Source organism: Miniopterus schreibersii (assembly GCF_964146895.1).
Source record: "Miniopterus schreibersii genome assembly, chromosome: 13".
NCBI classification, from domain to species: domain Eukaryota; kingdom Metazoa; phylum Chordata; class Mammalia; order Chiroptera; family Miniopteridae; genus Miniopterus; species Miniopterus schreibersii.
The window spans coordinates 24,631,868-24,639,484 of record NC_138113.1 but is presented as its reverse complement, the minus strand read 5'-3'; positions in this window follow the sequence as shown (position 1 = coordinate 24,639,484).

Genomic DNA, 7,617 nt, shown 5'->3' with positions numbered 1-7,617 from the left:
CAGGAGATACAGAGTCTCCCTGGGTACCCAAGCTAATGCCCATGTCCTTCACTAACACCTCAGGCTCAATAGCTTCTGGAAAATGATTTCCCAAAACCCTTTCTCATTTTACTGCACCACCAGGCACCAATTCATGCTCCAGTTCAGCAAGTCTTCACAGGACTTTAGAGCCACTTTCCCAATGTTGGCTTTTGTGAGTTCAGGGACTTTAGCTCTTTGTGCCTCAGCACAGAGAAACTCTTCTTCCGAAAGGCCATTGCTGGCTCACACAGGGCCTCTGTGGGAATCAAAACCAGGCGCCCCTCTGAGCAGCCACGCCCGGCCCAGGGCATGCGGTGGAGGGAAGGATGGAGTGTGGCCCGCTCAGCCACTAGCTGGCTGCCCTCATGCAAGGTGTGGGGACACCACGTCCCTTCTCCTCTTCCTCCCCTCCCCTCCCCTCCCCTCCCCCCTCCCCCCCACCACCACCGAGAGCAGCGCTGACCCTTGCTGAGGGCTTGCTGGGCACCAGGCACTGCTCAGCTTCCCCCTTGCACGTCTGTTTCAGCCCTCTCAAGTGTCCTAGAAAGAAGTGTGTGGGCGTGTGCTGTTTTCCTCAGCCCAGACTCCCCTTCTTCACTTCTTTGGGTCACAGTACACCCCGTCTCCTCTGGGGAACCTCTCTGCCCCCATTTGGCATGGTTCCGGCAGGGTTGCCCTGGTGGCCTTAGCCTCCGGTCCAGGTGATCGGAATCCTTCCTGGGACTTTAAACGTGGACCCTGAAGAGAGAGGCCCTCTTCCCTCTGGATTGAGAGTTGGAAGGATTTGACCCTGTTGCTGCTTGTAGGTGGCCATGTCCCCATCACATGAAGGAACCCAAGGACAAGGCAGACACTCAAAGAGGGGGAGGCAAGTCCGTGCTGCCACTCTCCCGGATTCTGGACCCTGGTGGCCTGAGATCAGCAGCCCTTGCCCCAGACAGCTCTTTCTGTATAAGTTAATATAGGCTGGCTTTCTCCCAACTAAAAGCAAAAATGCTCTCATTATTAGTAGATAGACAAGTAAACTAGATTCTATTATTATCCTCATTACAGATGTGGAGAACGAGGTTGTACGCCAAGGTCCAGAGGCAGAGCAGAGACCACTACGTGGCAGTATTCATTCTCCTGGCGTGTCCAGTGTGGCTGCTGGACGCTGTACAAATAGAACTGGTAGACACGGTTATTTTCCTCTTAGAAGCAAGTCTAGAAAAGAAGTCCAGTCCCACGTTACCGACATGACCCCACTTGGGTCAAACCCATGGATGTAATGCCATAGCTATGGTTTCCAGATTGCTGCAAAGCAACTCACATAAGAGTTACATCACATCAGTGGATGTCCTTTGTGCATCTGGAATCTGAATAATTCACAGAAGCATGAGTCTCAGATGTCTCTTCCGAGGCCCATTAGGAGTCGGTGGCCATGGGTTTTCATTCTGGCTCACTTAGTACATGAATCATCCAGGGACCCTCTGGTCACAAGCAAGAGCCAAAAGGGAATTGGTTGGCTTAGTGACTCAGAAACCCCAAGGACTCCAATTACTGTGGCCAGCTCACTTTTGCACCTTTCCCCCACCGACCCCTAATAGCTCTCCCTTCTCTGGGTGCTGGCTCAATGTGTTCCCCACTGCTGACGGGCTCTCTGTGATGGCTGGGTGGGGCGGGGAAGGGAGGTGGGAGGCATGCCCACAGACAGCTCCAGGCAAGCAACATCCCAATTCAACAATCTTGGAGGAAGGAGAGCCTATAACCTGGTGGCACAGCTTGGTTCACTGGCACATCTCTGTGGCCAGGACAACAGGCCCTGTGACTGGCAGCCCCTTCAGATCAGCATAGAGGGACTTCACCAAGAAATGTGGGGAGGGGCTGGTAAATAGACCAAATATCAGATGTCACCTGTGCAAGAGTTGGTACTAAAGTAACTAAAGTGGGAGCTGGCCAAAGGCAGGCAGGGGAGAGGACTGAGGCCAAGGCAGGTAGAGGACAGACCAAGCGTGAAGATCAGGCAGTTGTAGGGCCTGGGCGTAACTGGAAGATTAAACTGCTCATGAATGAGAACTGATGTCAGACCATTCGAAGTGGTCACGGTGTTCCAGGAGCTTGGTCCTTAGGCTGCCTGGCCTACTGGGAAGAGATTTGGAAGCCCCAGAAGAGGAACCAGAGAGGGTAAAAACTACATGTGGAGAGAAGCAACTCAGCTTCAAGTCAAGGAGGGTGGGCCTTTCCTTACTTGGCTATTGGGCTGCCAGGGCCCAGGTGGGATATACCAGAGAAGGTCCTAAAGCTAGAATAGGCCGAGTCCCCAGGGCTCCCAGGGGATGGTGCCCTCTCTTGAGCTGTCACCTGGGACCCCTGGTGACCATAGAATCTGGGCAGGAGTCACCATGGGACTAGCTCTGAGGAAAGATTGTGGTGCCTCTACAAGCTCATCAAGCATCCCTAGCCATGTAGATGGAATTGCTCACTAACCCCTGAGAGACACGGAGGAAGGGCTGCCTTTGAAACTCGTGAGACCACTTGAGGACAAATAGGATTGTACCTCACAAAAGGAGGAACCGAGACAGACATGGATTGATTCCAAGAAGAGAGATAATGTTATTAAGATAGCCACAAATATCTACTGGGAAAAGTCAGAAGCAAGCAGAAATGGCCTCAAAAAACCCTATGAGGTAACCCTGAGACTGTCAGCAGGATTCTGGGAAGGAATTTGGCCAATGATCAGTCCTGAACTTGCCATTCCTGCCCCAGAGTTCGCTCTCCAGTGAGGGGTCCTTGAAGCACGATTTGTTCCCCAAAGGGAGTAGGTACTTACACCACTGCCCTTTAGAACTATGACACAACTTCTAGAAAAAAGAAACTGTTCTTCCTTCCAACTCCTTTATTTTCTGGCCTGTCAGTTCTCATGCCAAGGAAACACCTGGTGGGAGGATGTATGAGAGAAGAGGATCATCTTAATAAGTGTTATGGTCCTTCTGAAAGTCTGTAGACAAGGTAAAAGCTCAGTAATTACCACGCAGATCTGCCGCTCAAAAAATCAGTTCAGGTTCATTATTTCCAGCTAAGTTCATCAATCCCAAGAGGAGGGGAGAAATAATTTCTGAATACATAAAAACTTATTACCAATTTCTTTTTAAAAATTGTTTAATTTATTGGGGTGACATTGGTTAATTAAATTATATAGGTTTTGGGTGTACAGTTCTACAATACACCATCTGTATGTTGTATTGTATGTTTACCGCCCCAAATCAAGTCTCCTTCCATCCCCATTTATCCCCCCTCTACCCTCCTACACTTGCCCCCACCTCCCTTACCTCTGATAATCACCATACTGTGGTCTGTGTCTATGAGTTGTTTTTTCTTAATCACTTCACCCTTTTCACCCGGCCCCCAACACCCCTCCCAGGAGACGGTGCCCTCTGATAGGTTGGGGCGTATCAGAGTCCCTGCTCAAAGTGTCAATAATCCAGGTCCACAGGGAGCTGACACTGTGCACAAGTGTTTCCTGAGATGGGACTCCATGCCTACTGTGCTCAGAACTGCAAGCGATACAGACAAGGTCCTGAGTTTTTAGATTAGTTGGATTCAGTGGAAACAGTGATCACAGAACAGAGCTGAGTCTGAAGAAGTTAATTATGAGGAAACGGGAGGGAAAGAACAGAAGCCAAATGATGCCTTGAGGGGAAATACTACACTAGGTGGGGCAGCGAAGACAGTGGTTAGAAGAGGAAACATCATCCCAAAGCATTTACTAAGCACAAATTAAAAATCCCTTGCCATTCCTAAAACATAGTTTTTAAAGTGAGTTTTGGCCAACTGCCCCTACAAGGCAGGGAGGACGGCTAACAGGCTTCATTTCCCGGGCTCTCTGTGTGTGGACACGAAATGCAATCCTGGCCAAGATGCAAGCGGAAGCAATGTGTACAACTTTCCTGTTTTCTTAAAGATGGGAAAGAGCATCTCTTGCACCTTCCTCCTTTCTGCTGCCTAAAATGTGGATGCATTGGCTGGAGCCCCAGCAGCAGTTTTGAGCCATGAGGCGACCTTGGGAAAATAAACCATGCACAGTGGAGAAACAAGTTCCAAGGATACAGGGTCCCCAGTGCTCATGTAGCCACTTTACCTAGACTTCCAACCTCCAGACTTTTTTTTTTTTACATGAAAGAAAAATAACTTCTGTCCTAATCCTATGTATGATATCTTAGGCAAGTCAGTTTCTTTTCTATATCCCAACTTCCTCATTTGTAAAACAGAATAATATCATCTACCTAATGGGTTGCTGAGAATAAACCGAGTGCCAGACATGTAGCACAATAAGTACTCTGTCTTATTTAAGCTACTATTTTTAACAGTTTTATTGAGATATAATTTACATACCATATAGTTTGCCCATTTAAACGGTACATTCAGTGGTTTCTAGCATATTTAGAGAGTTCTGCAACTATCACCATAATCTAATTTTAGAGCATTCTGATCTTCCCCCAAAGAAGCCTTGTACCCATTAGCAGTCACTCCTCATTTCCTTCTCCTTCTTCTCTAGCTCTCGGTATTTTTTTTAATAGCAAATTCGTTAATCACAATTTTAAGGGTGCCTTGATTTAAGAGAGAGGTTTTCCCCTATCAATTTAGATTGTCTCCAAAAGAAGGACCTGACATTATGCAGTAATGCAAACACAACTGACATGTGTTTGTTAGATTTTTTAGATATTTACAAAGTAAAAATCACTATTTATATATACTTCTAGACAGTCTTTTTCTGTGTTCTCAATATTGATTTTTATCAAAGAAATAAATGTAATTTTTAAGTCTAATTGTAGTATTGTGAAGTTTATAGTGAAAAACAGCAGCTCCCTCTTCAGTGCTGTCCCAGGAGTAGCCACTTTCAGCTCTGAGAACCCTCTAGCATTTATTTCCACATTTTAAAATAACATGCTTACACTGCTATTTCCTAACTTCTAATTTTAGACATTATCTTACACAAAGAGTAGCAGATTTATTCTCACACCCTTCCCCATCCCAATATGCATAGTTGTTTACTATTTTTCTTAAATCATTTGTTGGTGTTTAAATTATTGTAACTAAATAAGTAAATTCAGAGTTTACTATATTTACTTTTTTAAAATAATGTTTTGATATTCCTGGAATTAATAATCCCACCACCACCCTTTTTTCCCAACTGCTGTTTCTTTGCAGCTATTATTAACTCAACCCCAAGCTCCTCACCACACTGAAACTCAGCAGGTCCATCTGTGACTTGTGTCCAGCCTTCCCGGGACTCCTGCCCTCCAGCTGGTTGCTGTCTAGATTTGTTTCAAGCTACTAGCTTTCGGCACTGAAGGTTACTTACGCCATACCCAGTTCTGAAGGATACGGCTGCATTATCTCCCTGTCCCTACTAAGATGGGCTCGCCCCCAAACCTAGACCTAAACGCAGGGAGCCGAGACGTGGAAGTGCTGCTTTGACCTAACCAGCCAGCCTTGCCCGTCTCAGTCCTCCCTGTTCCAGCTGCTTGGAATTCACTGGGTGTTTTCCTCCACGTCTGATTCTAGTGAAGGGGCCACCAAAAGGGTTTCAGGGAAAAGTATTACCAGTGGATACTTCCAAGACCTCAACATACTTAGATAAGTTAATGAAAAATAAAGCAGCAAAGCGCCCTGTTGCTGATTAGAGAATTGGGAGTTAGGGTACTAACATGGCACTTACAAGGGGAGAGATGAGGGTGGGGACCACCTTGGTGGCTATTTGGATGCTGGCAGACTAACTGCAATGGAGGCTTGAGCTCTTTTTTAGCACATATGGAAAAATCATTTTGTATTATCGCGAAATATCAGGCTCGACCCCAGCAAACACAAACTGGTGGCCCTTGAACAAAATCAGAACTGCAGACAATTGTCTTGGCCAGCAGTGTTTTTAAATTTTTGAATGCTCTCCGATTGGGGGACTCACCTTAACCCTACAGCTGCCTTACCCTGAAGGTGTGGCAACTGAGAACTCTAATATTCAAGATACCAGCTAAATGGCAAAGCAAGAACTAACCTAACTCAAACAGCCTTCCTAATACACCACATTGCGGCTCACTTTAACTGTGCCTAGGCGTGGGCAGGCTCACTAAGCACACTGAGTGATGGAGATAACCTCCAGGGTTATTCCCCACAGGCTGACTAAAACATTCCTGGCTCAAGACAGAACAGAACAGCACCTCCAAGCCAAGTGACCAGAAGATCCGAGTGCACCAGCTTCAGCATCTTCCTTCGAACACCACAGACATTTAATTCTAACTCATTTTCCAGGCTTCTGGCTCACCATCTCTTCTCATGTAAGCATAATCCTGTCCAAACACAGTGAGATGCAATCGCCTGATTAGATGTCAGTGCTTTGTGACTGGTGGACTTGTCAAACAATGCAGTTTTGGGGTTTTTTGGGGTTTTAAAAAATATATCTTTATTGATTTCAGAGAGAGGGAGAGGGAGAGAAATAGAAACATCAGTGATGAGAGTCGTCATTGGCCGGCTACCTCCTGCACGCCACCGACTGGGGGTCAAGCCTGCAGCCTGGGCATGTGCCCTGACCAGGAATCGAACCGAGAACTCCTGGGTCCTAGGTCCATGCTCACGCCCAGCCAGGCCAATGCAGCTTCTTAATTGCTGTTTCCCAAGTGGGCAGCAGGGGCACAGGGGATTGCCCTTTGCAGTGTCCTTGACGGCCCAAAGACAAACCTTCCACAAGAGGGCCAGCTTCCATGCAGAATCAGAAATACAGACATCTGCACCACACCTCCCTCTACTTTCCTTAACTCCCCTTGCATTGCCCACACCACTCGTTTTGACTTACTTAGAAAGATTAAATTTATCACGTGTATATCTGATTCCTAACTGTATTTTAAGCCTCCGAATAAAAAGAAAAACAGACAGCTCTGAGAGACAGGTTGCTAGGGTTCAAATTCCTGCTCTGCCACTTAGTGGCTATGTGACCTGGGCAAGTTGCTGAATCTGAGCCTAAGGGTTCTCATCTATGGAGCACAGATAATAGATGTAGCTCCTTTAAGAGGAGAAGGCTTGCCCGGCCAGGCGTGGCTCAGCGGTTGAGCGTCGACCTAGGATCCAGGTGATCGGGGTTCGATTCCTGGTCAGGGCACATGCCCAGGTTGTGGGCTCGATCAATGACTCATCATTGATGTTTCTCCCTCTCTCCCTCTTCTTTCCTCTCTCTGAAATCAATAAAGATATATTTAAAAAAAAAAAAAGAGAAGCCTTTTTAGGAGCCCAACACCTTGCCCTTTTCAGATGCCTGCAGTCTTTAATGTTGCCAAATTGTTCACCCACATTGTAGTATTAAGGATTCAATGTGGAAAGTCATTTTCATGATTAATTTGGCTGAGCCAGACAATGTTTAGCAATAAAACATTATGTGAAGAAAAATGGATAAAAGATATCTTGCTGGATGGATGATAGTAAAACTTCAGATCAGTGGCTGAACTGAAAATAGTTGTATTAATTAGATTTAACTATACTTAACTTGGTTTCAAGCTGTCTCCATTCAAAATTATTCATGATATTAAAATGATAATTTTAACTGATAAGTGTCAACAAAATTCTAGGACA